Source organism: Hibiscus syriacus, unplaced genomic scaffold (assembly GCF_006381635.1).
Source record: "Hibiscus syriacus cultivar Baekdansim isolate YM2019G1 unplaced genomic scaffold, ASM638163v2 tig00110893_pilon, whole genome shotgun sequence".
Classification (NCBI taxonomy): domain Eukaryota; kingdom Viridiplantae; phylum Streptophyta; class Magnoliopsida; order Malvales; family Malvaceae; genus Hibiscus; species Hibiscus syriacus.
In genome coordinates this window covers 650,052-666,675 of record NW_024062901.1, presented here as the reverse complement: position 1 = coordinate 666,675, position 16,624 = coordinate 650,052, and positions in this window count along the sequence as shown.

Genomic DNA, 16,624 nt, shown 5'->3' with positions numbered 1-16,624 from the left:
AAGAGTTTTAAAATATGTACATGCCAACACAGAGTGAAAATTTCTGATATGATAGTGTAAGGAGTATGCTGTCTTGTTAATAGAATAAGATTAGTTTAATATAGTAGAAATCAGATCATGAGAGTTTTGAAGGAAAATGGGAGGTAAACCTGATGGTGATAGCAATTCACTTGCCCTGGCCAGGCAGGATGAAGAGCGAACATATCAGGAAGTGCCTCGTAAGATCAAAGATTGATTTCATAAAGTTGAAATCATATTAGAATAGTGATAGAAGGTTTTCACAGGTTTGAATCGGAAAAGTGATGTGAAGTATTCTTATTATTTCATGGATACGATAGAATATGGTGAACAAGTGTCACCATAAGAAAGTTAAAAGATCTAATGATGTGGTTAGAATTTGTAGAGAGTTCGAGAATAAGTGCATCAGTGACAATCATATGAGATATATATACAACTAGAGTTTATGAATTTGAAATAAAGGAATAGTACCGTGTATAAGCAAGAATATGGATAGAATAAGGGTTTGCATTTTAGATGGAAAGAGTTAGCGTTTACTAACTAGATTATGTGATGGAAAATGTATAGAAATTTAATATTTTGATATGTTGTCAGGATAAGACAACCAAAGATGAGGTGGATCGGGATACAATTGTATATTTTGATCATAATAATGTGACATAGTGAAGAAGGCGAGGATTTGTATGTTTGAGTAAAGCTAAGGATTGATAAGAAGAGTTTAAGAATAGGTACATCAGTGATCAGTTTATAAGATAAAGAAAGTTAGAATGTTGAGTTGGAACAACGGAAATTACATGGTGTATGAGAGTAAATGTGGATTTGATAAGTTAAGTAAACTATTGCTGAGATAATTCCGACTGAAAGGAATGTGTATGAATGGTTCGATGAAGGTTTATGCTTTAGATTGGAATAATTGGTGCTGACTAACATAATTATGTGATGATAAGTATATTAAAGTTAAAGGATCAAAAGATGATGTCAGGGTAAATTAACTAAGTATGGTGTGAATTGAGACATGATTATGTATTTTGATCACAAAAATGTAAGGTAATAGAAGAGATAAGAGAATAATAATGTATATGAATAAGAGTGTGGGTTGGATAAGTGAGTAAATTGTACTGGTTGGATTTCAACTGAGAAGATGAATATGAGTAGTCTGATTAGGGCTTATGCCCTAAATTAGAAAATTGTTACTGATTAATTGTAATAGTATGGATAATAAAGTTATAAGATTTGAAGAAAAGATAAATTTAAGTTAATCAAGTATGATGTGGATTTGGATATGGTTTTGATCATATAGATATAATGTAGGCAAGGAAATAAGTATTTGTATGTTTAAAAAGGGGGCTTTGAGAAAGGAAATACAAGTACAAGTGATGGTAAAGAATGAGATTCTGTATAAGTAAAGTGGAATATCAAAGTTATGAAGATGCGATGAAGATCAGTAATCAGAGATGAGTATAAATGATAAGAAAAGAATATGTGAAAATTAAAGAAAAGATATGATATGTGCATAAGAAGATTTTAATTTTGAAGGAATGAAGGAATAAGGGATAAGAAAAGTCAAAGATGGAGTTTAAAAGATAAAGTATGACAAGAGGTATATTGAGATATAAGTTATAAGTTTGATATTAAAATGATACAATTTTCAATTATTAGAAGAACGAGAATGAATGATGATTCTTTGAACAAATACCTGAGGGTTATATGAAAAGATTGTGTGTATAGTAATACAGACAAGGATTAAGAAATGAGCAAAAGCTTTATTTATGTGCAAAACACATAGAGAATGATGAAAAAGATCAATTGATCCATAATATTGAGGAATAAGGATTGGGGTTACTGTCTATATAATGAATTATATTATATGGACTTATAAAGATATGGATGTATATGAAGAATTGAGTATGAGGAAATAATAAGTTTGCTAGCGGTAACAGGAAAGATTAAGAAATGGAAGCAACATGAAAATATTAGAAGGCATGATATTATAAAGGTATGCAGTGAAAATTCAAGGACGAATTTTCTTTAAAGGAGGGGAGATTTGTAACATCATGAAATTAGGGTAAGTGACTAAATTGTAAATTTTGAAAACTATGTGCTTGATTTCGAAACAAGTTAAAAGTTTAATGACTTAAATAGGAATAATTCCTTATTGGATTAGATGATAATTATGGAAATGTTGAAAGGTATAATAGTAATTCCACAAGAAAGATTTTTTCCTCCTTTACATAGGATATAACACGTGGAAATGAAGAGAGACAAGGTTCTAGTTTCCAGAGTTCTCTTTTTCTCATTTCTTCTTCACGTGTGGAAGCCAAGAGCAAAGGTAAGATTTCTTATTGGTTGATATTTAACTGAATTTAAGATTGAGTTATAATCATTAGATGATAACTAAGCTTAAGGAAAGTTTAGGTTATCTTAAAACCACAAAATGAGGAGTATATGAAGAATTTAAGAAAGGAAGTAGAAAAATGAAATCTTGGAATAGAGTTCATAATAAGCATTGGAAGTGAGATTTGACTTGTCCTCAACTTAATCAAGAGATATGAGGTGTTAGAAATGGACTTAGAACATATTGAAAAATTGAGTTTAATTTTGAATCCCAGAGGTGGATAGGATTTTGAGGTTTAATATGTGATAAATGGGTATTAAGTGGTTTAAGTAAGAGTATGTAAGTTAAGGATATGAAATGGGTTGAATTATGGCACTATTGAGCTAAGTTGAGTGATTTTCGTGCATAAATTGGAATTCTGGACCAGTGTGCATCGGTACACATTCAACATGTACCGATGCATCAAGGTAAATTTCCAGAAATTGTTCAGTGTGTATCGATGCACAGGAAGTGCATCGATGCACCCATTAAAAATGGAAACACCGAATGCAATTAGTGCATCGATGCATAAGGAGTGCATCGATACACCCCCTTAAGATTGAAACATCGAATTGGATTTATGTACCGATGCATAGATAGTGCATCGTCAAGGGATGCATCGATACATGGTGTAGTGCATCGATGCATACCTTCATTAAAAGATGGAAATAGCTTTTCTTTTAGCCTAAGAAATGATAGTTTAGAATATATTAATTAGTATACTGATAAGTATCAATGAATTACTATGTAGATTCAGAGCCTAAACAAGTTCCGGAACTTGGCAAGTAAGATCGATCAAGGAAAAGATAATAGATCGGTATTGACTAGTGAGGCCAGGTGAGTGCGTATTATTAGAATATATGTATTGTATATGGAAATTGTACTTGCAACAAGTCTGTTTATAATATATTGAATATATTATTATATGATTAGAAGTATGATTATGTTTGATATTACGTGAATATGCTTAGTTGTATTACATGTTATGTGATATGAATTTATATGATATGTGTTATATGACAATGATTTATGTATTATAGGAAAATGTTAGATTAGTTATATAAATATGAGATATAAATTATAGGATCACGAACTATGTAAAATACCAATTACTTATGTGATAACAAGAGGAAGTGACTATATAAACATGTAAGATAAATTATATGGGAAAGATTTATATGCTTAAATGAATTTTTAATAAATAAGATATATAGTAAAAATCTATGAAGTCATAGAGAGATATTATAGGAGCTTTTGATGATAATTTATTAGAAGACTTGTATATGTGATAAGCTATGTGAAACTATACTAGGTAAATATATGAAATTAGTAAATAAATGATGGGAGATAAGTAATTATGTAAAACATGGAGTTATGATATATATATATAAATAGACTATATGAAAATGAGTACATGATATTAAGTATAAGTTATTTATGGAATTAAGACTTGCGACGAGTCTAATTCTGATATTAGATTACATGAGTACACGAATACAAGCATGTAGTGCTATAATGCTTATGTTTACATGAGTATATACCTATGTCTAGATGTTAAGTGCATTTTTATACATGATCTATGTGAATGCATGTGTATGTGATAAACCATGTGAACTAATATAATTGACTTATGTAATTAAAGGGAGAAATGAAATAAGGTATGTGATTATAAGATACGTGATAATAAGTTATAGGAGTATATGATCATAAAATATAAGACATGTGACAAAAAATGTGTAATTACATGAAAGTATAATATAAGCTATGAGAAAGTGATCTATAGGACTATTTGTCTATGTGAATACCAAGATATGTGATATGATATATATATGATAATAAGATATGAGACTCTACTAGAATATTACATGATCTACGTGACAAGAAGCTATGAGATTATATGCCTATTTGATGTGAATGTGTGAATATGTGACAAACATAAATATTAATGCCCATGTTATATGTCTTGAGAGCTAGAGGTATAGTTGGCATGCCAAGAGTCGAGGGTCTACGCGGTCCTTCGGGATATATATGTATTCTTTGGAACATGTATGAGGTATTTTGAGACACATATTTGGTCTTTATCATATGTTTGTGGTTCTTAAGGAATTTTCTACATGGTCCTTAGGGACATCTTATATGGCACTACGGTGCAATTCTACGCGGCACTTCAGTGCAATTCTACGTGGCACTTCGGTGCATTTATATGAGCTATGGTAACAACATTAGTGCACAACCTCTATAGACTCACATATATATAGTTCTCACATGTGTACATGGGCCATTAAAGATATAATATGTGAAAATTCTATGTGATGTTATATGTTTGTTGATGATGTGATGTTATATGATATGTATATGTATTAAAGATAAGAATAAGAGGATAATATAAAAAGGGAGAAACGATGATAACATATAAAAGATTATGAATGTAAATGATGATATGTGTGTCTATGTGTAATTAGTACATCAAATAATATATGATTTGGTATGATATATATATATATATGTAATTATGTGTTGTAGGTGTTATGAGATTATTAAATTGCTATAATTCTATGAAGTGTGTAGACTAGGAATTAGAGTTGAGATTTTATATTTAAGTGTTATTGCCTCACTAAGTCATCGACTTAGCGTGTGAATGTTTCACACGTAGGTTTCGAGAAGAGGAAAAAGAGATCGAAGATGAGCTCATCAGGTCAGCATCTCCTTCATTAAGTTCGGATCAGAAAAATCTTGAATTATATGCATTTTTTTAATGTAGTTGGCATGTAAGATAAAAGATTGGTGTTAGATACGCTCTGATAACTTTTGTAAATCAATATGTTTTACACAATAGCAATTATTTGGTTTATTTAAAATGTCGAACTGAATCTTTATTTAATTATTTTATTTTTTTTGTCAAAGTAAAAGATTTGAAAACTCAATGTGACACCTCGGACTCGTATCTGGGCCGGATATGGGTTGGGGGTGTTACAGGCCAGGTGACGGAGCGTGGCTAGGAATGGTGGTCGGCCCTTCGGTCGGTTGGCTTAGGTTGTGAAAGTTTAGAAGATAAGAGAAGAGTGATATTTAGGAAATAGGGTTGAAAAGAATTTTTTTAGGATTTATGGGGTAATTATAGGGGGCCCGAAGGGTAATTAGAAAATAGTTTAATTATTTCTACAATCTTTGATTTTTTGATGTGTAATTCATTTTGGTCACCTTTTGTAAATTTCCCATGAATTTTGAATTTATTCAATTTAATCATTGTACAATTTTATTATATTTCGCAAATTGACCCCTCCTGACTTTTTATTTCTTCTTGCATCATCCAAATGTTGTTAATTTAGTCCTTAATTTTAAATTTGTTGCATTTAAACCCTTTTAATTTAGAGTTTTCTTTTACTCTATATTTTCTTAATTTAATTTTGTTTTACTTTAATAATTAAAACTGATTTGATTTATATTTTTAGGTCAATTTCAAATCCTTTAATGGTAAGTAGTTCGGGTCAAACTTTTAAATTTCAATTTAACTTTTAATGCTCGCAATTAAGACAACTGGAAAATTAAATTGGTACCAAAAGGGTAGTGCAAGAGTGCTAATCCTTCTTTGACTGTAATCGACTTCTGAATCTAACATATTTTTAGTAAATCGCAGATCAGATAAGGTGGTAAATTAAGGTGTTCGGTCAACCTAAATTTTTCTAAAAAAAATAATAAATATCGATGGCGGCTCTAGCATGTTTTATTTAAGTCGAAGCCTAATTCATGGCCCACCCGAAGGACGGTTACGACATCTTGGCGACTCTGCTGAGGATTGGTAAGTGAGTCAGGCCAAAATTAATTTTCGGTTGTCTTCTTAAGCGAAAATTGTTAGTTTAAATTTTAATTTATCTGTTCGATCCTTATTATTTATCTTTGATGTTTTTTCAAATAAATAATTGTACTGATATTTTTCATTGGTTTCAGCTTTTCAAAATTTCTCTCAGGCTCTATACTCGAGCTCTAAACCTTTTCGTAAGTAGAGGTGAAAGCGACTCCTTCGTGAGAATTTATTCTTCGTACAAGCCTAGCAAGTAACCTTCGAGGTTCATATACCTTATGTCTTCGTGGGAATTTATTCTCCGTACAGACATAAGGGAATATGTCCTCTTGAGTTTAACTTGGTCCACATAAGCTTGTAATGAGCTTAGGATTGAGGGTCTGACAAGCCCAAGGGGCACCAACAAGGAGAACTCGGGTACCTTTTTTTTAGAACTTAAACTGGGAGTAGGGGTATTCATTCGGTTAAATCGGCGGCCGACCGAACCTAAATACCCTTAACCAAATTAACCGAACTTTTTTCTTTAACCGTCAACTGAACCAAACTTTTTTCTGAAAGTAATAACCGAACCGAATAAATTTCAGTTAATTCAGTTAATTTTTGAATTAACCGAATTTTTTTAGAATTTTAGAATTTAATATTTTTTAATTTAAAAAAAAACAATTTACAATTAATTTAAATAATATCTAATTATAAATAATATCTAATTAATTTGATTCAAACATTTTTCATTTAGTTTTGAGATTATTTTAATTAATTAATATTGATTTGAGTTTTAAATGGGTTTTAAATGGATTGGGCCGGCTAAGTCTCTTAATATAATTATATTTAAAGGTTAATTCGGTTAATTAACTGATTTCAGGCCGAATTAACCGTTAACCAGATTCCAAAAAAAATCTTTAACCATTCCCCGACCGAACTAATTCGGTGGCCGACCAAATTAACATAACTAATTCGATTCGGTCGGTTAATTTGGTTAAAATCGAATTTTGAACACCCCTAACCGGTAGACTGCAAGGAATTAGAGCACACCCCGAAACTCTATTTCATAACCTAGGATGCTTGAGTTATTTACTGTTTTATTTTCTGTTCAAAGCATGCAAACTAGAAAAATATGCGGTTAGGACTTGGTCAAAAATTAACTCAAGAATCATAATGTTACTTGGATTATGGGAAGGAGTCGGATATTTTCCAGTTTTAGCACTTCGGTAGTATGAGGCACACTAGTTTTTCCCAACTACGCATGGAATATTTGGATCAAAATTCGCATACCATGAGGACAACTACAAGAAGAAGGTCAAAGATGTAGCTGAATCATAGAAGAAGATATTTCGTATGGATGTCATGGCTGCTAAAGACATGCTTACTCTAGATTATTTGGAATGGCGGAAGTTAAGGAAGAATGACATCATTCCCGTACCAGATCATAAAGATAATCGGACCATGGAATAACAGATTAAACTAGTTCCCTATGAATTGAAGATAACAAAGAAATAATTTGAAGCTGAAAATGATGAACTGAAACAAAGGCTAAGGGAACTCAAGACTGAAAGATTCTAATGGAAGTTAGATGTCGATTCTTAGAAGGATCGGGAAGACAAGTTAGAAAAAGAATAGAAGAAAGTCTGCTTTGAGTTGGAAGATTTGAGAAATGGGTATCAGGAGCAAGTTCAGAACAATTTCAGTCTGAAAATATCTTTCGAATACTGGAAAGGTTTGAGAAATGGGTATCAGGAGCAAGTTCAGAGCAAGTTCAGGAGAAATGGGTATCCCGTACCAAATACGTTTGTTAGATAGCCAACACCAGAATAAATTATTCAAGACTAAGGTAGCCGATCTGGAGAGGTTTCTTCAAAGACAACAATAATAGGATGACAAAACCATAGTTGAGCTGGAGGCCATTGCGGACAATTTAAGGAACAAGTAAGTGAGCTTCATATAGTTCCCTTTGAAGGAGGATTTCAATGGTGTTTTCGTTGGGAGCAAGCTCAACAAAGGGTGAAAGCCAGAGATATGGTGATTCGAGATTTCTTAGAGCAAGTACAGAAAGTAGCACATCACTTGTATGGTTTGGGGAGAGAAACTAGAGTAGTCCGACAAGGTATTCAACCGGTGACAGATGAAGGAAGAAAACTCGTCAACCTGTTAGAAGCAGTTCGGGGCTAGAAGACTTAGTCAGAATGTACCTTTGAGATGTTTTAGTCTCTTAAGAAATAACACTTTTGTCCTAATAAAAATTATTTATAATAACAGACGTATTTTTGGATCAGTGCCTCAAAAATTTCATGCATTTTTACATACTTTGCATTTGTTATTTTTCCCTTCATTTCTTTACATTCACATTAACTAACAGAAAATGTCTCATCAAAAAAAGAAACAAATACTGGACATACCACCCCAAGCATTGGACACAGCTCATCCTCATAATACCCGTTCAAAGAAGAAGAAAATTGAAGCTAAGATTGCTCAACTCGAAGTGAATATGTTGAGGTTAAAAAGGGATCTTAAAGAAAAAATAAGTCAGAATAATCAAAGCACTCTGGAATCGATCATTAAAAGCCAAGAATCATTGGTTGATCAAGTCATCACAAAGTTATCTGGCTTTAATCAGGCAAGCACTCCATGGGCAAGGAAATCTGAAGGAGTAACTGTGACACCTACCCTGAAGGTGGTGATCTCACAAAGAATCCTACCGGGACTTCAAGGGGACTCATCCGCTGCAAAAGCACAAGACTCATCCACTGTAAATGTACAAAATGATGTATCCAATCCTCAGAATAATTTGGATGACTACCATATACCGGATTTTGATGAAGATGACAAGGCAAAGAAAATGGAGGAAAAAATCAAGCAGTTGGAAGATCAGATGAAGATGGTTAAAGAGGACAATGACTATTATGGAGTTGATGCATTGGAGTTAAGCCTAGTCCCAGATTTGATTCTTCCTCCAAAATTTAAAGTCCCAGACTTCGAAAAGTTCGATAGGAACATTTTCCCTTCAGCTCACATCACCGTGTTTTGTCGAAAGATGACAAGATACGTATGAAATGACCAACTCCTGATTCACTACTTCCAGGAGAGTCTGTCAGGTTCAGTCATCTGGTCGCACAACCAGTTGAACCAATCTCATATTAGGACTTGAAAGGATCTAGCCAAGTCATTCTTGGAACAATACAAACATGTAAATGACATGAGACCAGATCAAGTTATGTTGCAAAGTATGGAGAAGAATGATAACGAAAGTTTAAGACAATATGCACAGAGATGGAAGGATTTAGCTGTGCACGTTTTTCCACATTTGGATGAGAAGAAAACCAGAAAGATCTTTGTGCAATCACTGAAGACTCCTTACTTCGGGCACCTGGTTGCAATCACATCTGGATATTTTTCTGACTTGGTTATGGTCGGGAAGATGATAGAAATAAACCTCATATGAAGGGAGCCTTCATATGAGGAAGGGAGTTAAGCAATAAACCTCATATGAAGAAGAGAGATTGAGAGATCAACAACATCAACACCTACAATGCCAACAAAGGTGTTACAATCTCTAACCCAAAATCAATTACAGTTGTACCGTCAAGTACTCTTATACAAGATTCAAGGGAACCCAGGAAATAAAAAGAATATTTCGATCCTATTCCCATGACTTAGAAAGAACTTTATCAGCAACTCTTTGACACTTAAGTAGTGTCACCGTATCCGGTGGAACCTATGAAGCCCCCATACCTCAGGTGGCATGATGAGAATGAGCATTGCAAATATCATGGCGGTGTTCTAGGGCACATTATTGAGAACTTCCTCGCATTCAAGAGGATTGTGTAGAGAATGTGCAATAGGAATTGGTTCCATTTCAACAACTCAGAAGCACCAAATATTGCACAAAATCATTTGCTTAATCATCAAGATGTTGGGATTAATACAATCTCTGAAGAGAAAGACAAGAAATTTAAAACCATTATTTCCGAAGTAAAGTATCCTTTGGCTTGGGTGTGGTGACAAATGGTAAAGGTAGGATTTTTTGCACCATATCCAGTGTAACAGAGGATACAAGTAGCCATTATTGCTACTATCACAATGAAGAGGGACATGATGTTCAAAAATGTCCAGAATTTAGAGCCTTGATCCAGCTGATGATGGATAGAAAAGAACTGGAATGTTATGAAGAAAACAAGCACACTCTAGAAGCAGACGTATGTGCAACTGGAGAAGTATCTGATCAAGGATACGGCGTGAGGCGTCCTTTTTTAATCACCCATAAGGTGAAGTCGATAGAGAAGGAACCAACAAAGGTAGTGATTGTAGAACCCATACATTTTCCCTATAAAGACAATCGACAAGTGTCATGGAAATACAATTGCCAAGTGAGCACTATGAAAGAATGTGCTCATGAAGTGGGACATGCTGCTGGAAGTGGGGAGTGTTATTCCCAGAAAGTTCATCCACCACAGAGACCATTTGAGCCATTCAAATGAGACGAACCAATGGTAAATAAACCTATTAAAGAGGATGAAGTAGTGGAGTTTCTGAAATTCCTAAAACATAGTGAATACAATAATGTAGAGTAACTACACAGTTTGCTAGCATGTATCTCGATGTTGGCACTACTACTGAATTCGAAAGCATATAGAGATGCACTATTGAAGGTCTTAAATCAAACATTTGTACCACAAGACATACCAGTCAACAAGCTGGACAGAATGGTCAAAAACAATAAGGCTAATAATTTTTTCTCATTTTCTGATGATGAGATATCATCTAGAGAAAGAGGCCGGGGTAAAGCATTGCACATTACAACTCACTACAAGGGACGTGCCCTGCCAAGTGTGTTAATCGACAATGGATTTACTCTGAATGTGATGCCTTTGATCACTTTGAACATACTACCAATGGATACCTCCCATATGCAAACATGCCAGAGTATAGTCTGAGCATTTGACAGGACAAAAAGGGAGATAATCAGCAAGATTTAAGTACCCCTAACCATTGGATCTGCCACTTACAACATCGAATTCTTGGTGATTGACATTATGCCTTCCTACAATTTCCTTTTAGGGAGGCCATGGATATACCAAGCTGGGACAGTGCCATCAACACTTCACCAGAAAGTGAAGTTTGTCATTGATGAAACCTTATCATCATCAACGTTAAGGAAGATATAGTGGCAAGTGTGACCACTGATGCCCCATACATTGAGATGGATGAAGAGGCTTTAGAATGTTCATTCAATTATTTAGAATTCGTAAATGCCACATTCATGGCTGAAGATGGAAAGATTTCTAGACCTAGGTTCTCATAATGCACCAAGATGAAGCTAAAGCAAACCCTGGGAAAAGGTGCTGAGATAGTAAAAGGATTTAGAAGTCTTTTGTAGGGAAGAATTGACTCCATTTTCCTGTCACAAAGCTAGATCAATTTGGGCTTGGGTTTCAGCCTAATCACCAACAGAAAATGAAGGAAATTCAGAAGTGCCGAGAAAGAAGATTAGCAAGATTGACTGGGGATGAAATTCAGTGGGAACCAATGATATTCCCTCCTCTTCAAGATACATTTAGATCTGGTGGCTATGTGTTTGAAATGACCTTACCAGACTTGGAGGTTGCTTTGAAAGACTTAAGCATCAATGCCATAACAACGAATAACACTGAAGATGTTAATATATCCAGAATCCATCCGTTACCGCCGGGGTTCGTGCTTAGCAACTGGACGGGTGGAGAACTACATGTGGTTTTTAAATTTCTTTCATAGTAATACTCAAACTTTCCCTATTACCTATACCTGGGGCAATAGGTGATCTTTTGTAAGGGTTAATAAATTGTTTTTATTCACATTCAATAAAAGATGCAGTTTTTTTTTCCGGCAAACATTTCTTCCTTTCTTCCTTTCCTTTATTTCGTATTTAATTTTTCTTCATTCCGTGTGGGATACCTTCCTCTCGCATATATACATTTATCTTCTCCTTTCCCTTTCAATTTCCCAGATATTAATGATGCAGACAATGATGATTCTGACCCAGAGGTGGATTTTGAACAGCTCAGTTGTCTTAGGGAAATTGATGAATGTGACAATGAAGAAGAGTGCAACTTACCTTCTGAATTATTAAGGATGGTGGAAAGAGAAGACAAACAAATATTGCGACATGAAGAGAAAATCGAAGTTTTGAATTTGGGCACAGAAGAGGAAAAGAATGAAGTTAAAATTGGCACAAAATTTTTGTCTGAAGTAAGGCAAAGCCTAATAAACTTACTTCAAGAGTACAATGACATGTTTGTATGGTCCTATCAAGACATGTATGGGCTAGATATGAATATGATAGTCCACAAATTACCCATCAGGCCAGAATGCAAACCCATACAACAAAATCTCAGGAGGATTAGACCTGAAATGCTCCTTAAAATAAAGGAAGAAGTCAAAAAATAGTTTGATGCTGGCTTTCTTCAAGTTTCCAAGTATCCGGAGTGGGTGGCTATCATAGTGTCAGTACCAAAGAATGATGAAAAAGTGTGGACTATCGAGACCTTAACAAAGAAAGTCCTAAAGAAAACTACCCTTTGTTGCACATAGATACTCTGGTGGACAACACGACATGAAATTCTTTCTTTTCGTTCATGGATAGATTATCATGATATAACCAAATTAAAATGCATCTAGATGACATGGAAAAACCACATTCGTCATAATATGGGGAACTTTCAGCTACAAGGTGATGCCGTTCGGATTAAAGAATGATGTTGATGACATGATTGTCAAGGCACAAACTGAAAATGAACATGTCTAGAATCTGAGAAAACTCTTCCAAAGGATGAGAAAGTTCCAGTTGAGAATAAATCCCAACAAGTGTACCTTCGGAGTAATATTTGGAAAGTTGTTAGGCTTCGTGGTTAGCAGGAAAGACATTGAGATTGATCCAGATAAAGTCAAAGCCATACAGAATTTAACTCCCCCATGAACACAAAAAGAAGTTCGAGGTTTTCTGGGTAGATTGAATTATATTGTGTGATTTATATCTCAGCTGACCGACAAGTGCGACCCAATTTTCCTCCTCCTTCGAAATAACAACTATGGAACATGGGATGAAGATTGCTAGACTATATTCGAGAAAATAAAAGAGTATTTATCTCGTACTCCTGTCTTAATGTCTCTCATCCCGGGTAAACCATTATCCATGTATTTTTCCATCTTTGAGAATTCAATGGGATGTGTCCTGGGCCAACATGATGAGTCCGGAAGAAAAGAGAGAGCCATTTACTACCTGAACAAGAAGTTCACTAATTGCGATGTTAGATATTCACCCATTGAAAAAGTTTGAAGCGCTTTAGTCTGGGCTACACGAAGGCTCAGACAATAAATGTTGTACCACACCACTTGGTTGATTTCCAAGTTAGATCCGTTAAAGTACATGATGGGTGTGTCTGCTCTTTCTGGAAGGTTAGCCCGATGGTAGATGTTATTATCTGAATTTGACATTGAATATGTGAGCCAAAAGGCTATAAAGGAAAGTGTTATATCTGACTTATTGGAAAGAAGAACCTTTAAAACCTATGAACCACTAGACTTCGAGTTCCCAGATGAAGATTGATGGCCATGTCTTTAGAAGAAACGAGCACTTCCATATGTGACACCTGGAAAATGCATTTCGATGGTTCATCAAATGCGTTAGGACATGACATTGGAGTTATCCTGGTCTCACCCAAAGGAAATCATTATCTGTTCACTAGTAAATTAAACTTTGATTGCACTAACAACCTGGCGGAGTATGAAGCTTGTGTTTTAGGGATTCAAACTGCTATTGGACATAATATAAAGATCTTACGGGTATATGAAGATTCTGCCTTAATAATCTATCAACTCCAAGGAAAGTGGGAGACAAAAGATGTAAAGCTGGTGGAATACAAAAAGCTCATATTGGATATACTCGAAGAGTATGATGAAGCCACTTTCCATTACGTGCCTAGAGAAGAAAATCAAATGGTCGATACCTTAGTTACCTTGGCAGCAACATTCAAGGCTGAAGGGATGTCTGACATGATGCTAATTGACATGTAGTCATACGAGTATATGGCTAATTGTTACCAAACTGAAGAGATAAAAGACACTAAACCTTGGTACCACGACATTCTGCAATACATTAAAAACCAAAGCTATCCAGGAGAAGCCATCGAAACTGATAAAAGAACAATCAAAAGGATGACAACCGTATATGTTCTTGATGAGGAAGTCTTATATAAGAAAAGCCATGATCAAGTCTTGTTAAGATGAGTATATACAAAAAAAAGCAAATATGATCTTAGAAGAGATACATGATGGAGTTTGTAGAACTCATGTAAATGGACATTTATGACATCTTCTAGCATAATCCCTACACATTTACAATTCCCAACTCATGTAAATTATGACATTTATGATATCCAACCATAATTAAAAGTCCTATACCAATTACATTTTACCCAAACAGTAGCCCATTTACATTATCATTTACCCAATTAAAACCCTACACATTTACAACTCCCAATTCATTAACAAATAACCCAGTTACAAATAAATTAAACCCAAATTACACCCCATGCCATATTAACCAACCAATTAACCTATTACGCGAGCCCAATCAATTGAAATCCCTAATATCAAAGGGTGTTCATCATTTGAAGCTGCCGCCGCCCAAACTTCAGCCCTTGGATCATTCTCGATCAACACTTCAGATTTGTCACAGCCAGGGTATATGAAACCCTGGCTGCCATCAGTTCCAACCGCCAGCTCCTTACTCCACATCCAGGAGATTGTCCAAGCTGCCAACAAGGTCTCCACGCCAGCTGCACCAACATTCCAGCAGCTTCCAGAACGGGTCCTCGTCACCACCATCGTACAAACAGAAAACAGAATGAAGTTAGAAAGAATTTTTTAGATTTTAATCTCTGTAAATCTATAAATTTTAGGGATTCTAAAACCCAAAACAATTGTAACAAATGGAGAGGCCCCTCGAAAATTTACACGAAGAAGCAATGCAAAGCAGCAAAAAACCATTCGAAAGAGATTCTATTTTCATATTTCAGCAACGATTTTCCATTATTATTCAAGGCATGTTCGAACCAAACAAATAAAATGGGAGAAAGAGAGAGGAATCCAAGAGAATCCTCACCAGAGTAACCCTTAGGGTGCGTTTGGTTCACGGAATGTAAGATTACCAGTGGGAATAAAAGATTACCAGGGAATAGGATTACTGGGAATGTTACATTACTGTGTTTGGTTGATTTGGCAGGAATGTAAGATTACAGTGTTTGGTTGGAGGAATAAAATATTACTGGAATGTATATTTTACCAAATTGTCCTTGTTCTATATTTGTTTTTTAACAAGTGAAATTCTAAATATTTAAATAAAAATTATTTATATAAAAATTCTATTTGTTGATAGTATATTACTTGAGTATTTAAATATATCATGTATTATTTTAATTTTAATTAATATTAAATTTTACATAATTTATGTAAAAATATATTAAAATTTTACATCAACATTTAACTAAATGTTTACATTGTGGAAATTCTTCATATATATTCATAATAATAAAAAGATGTAAATTATTTTTGTTATCTAAGATATAATATTTATTATATCTTCTATATACAATAATTTATTTATTTATCTTTTATATTTATACTTAATTATGCATACTTTATCATTATTATTTATCTCATTAATTTATATTAAAAAAACATAATTCAAATAAGAAAATATAACACCAAAAATCATATTGTCTATAATTTTATATTTTATCGTCATTCATCATTATCTTTGTTAATATTTTAATAAAATATTGATGTCTTCTCATTGTGCTTTAAAATCCATTATTTTTTTGCAATGCTTAAATAAAATAAAACATTGCTTTTTCTGCTGTCTCAATGGATCATGTGTAAATCTTGCATACAAAACAAATACGGCTTAGAGCTATAGAAGTTTTCTTCCTCTCTGGAAACGAAACTAATGGCAAATATGGGTTATGCCATTTGTAATGTAGATTTCGTTGTTTTTTTCTTGGGATGTTTGTCTTTTATTTGTTAGATATAGTTATTTTATCTTCCGTTCAAGTAGATTCGTTTAAAGATCTAACTATTCTTCCAACCTGTATGAACCAAATCTTGGACAAAAGATTTACGTATTGGATCCTGCCCCAACTTGAGTTTGTACATGGTAAAGAAAATTGTTTTTTTTTTCAATTTAATTATAAAATTTTGAAATAGTTTACTATTTGGTGAATAATGATTTGGGTACAAAAGCCACAACCAAATCCATGGACAGATATGTTATCAGATGCATGACATGGAAAAACAAATTATATTACACGGTTGGATTCGATTATTGGTTTCAACTCTCGAGGTGCATGTCGTTTTAATATATTATATACATAAAAGAAAAATTAAGTACCAAAACAGAGCTA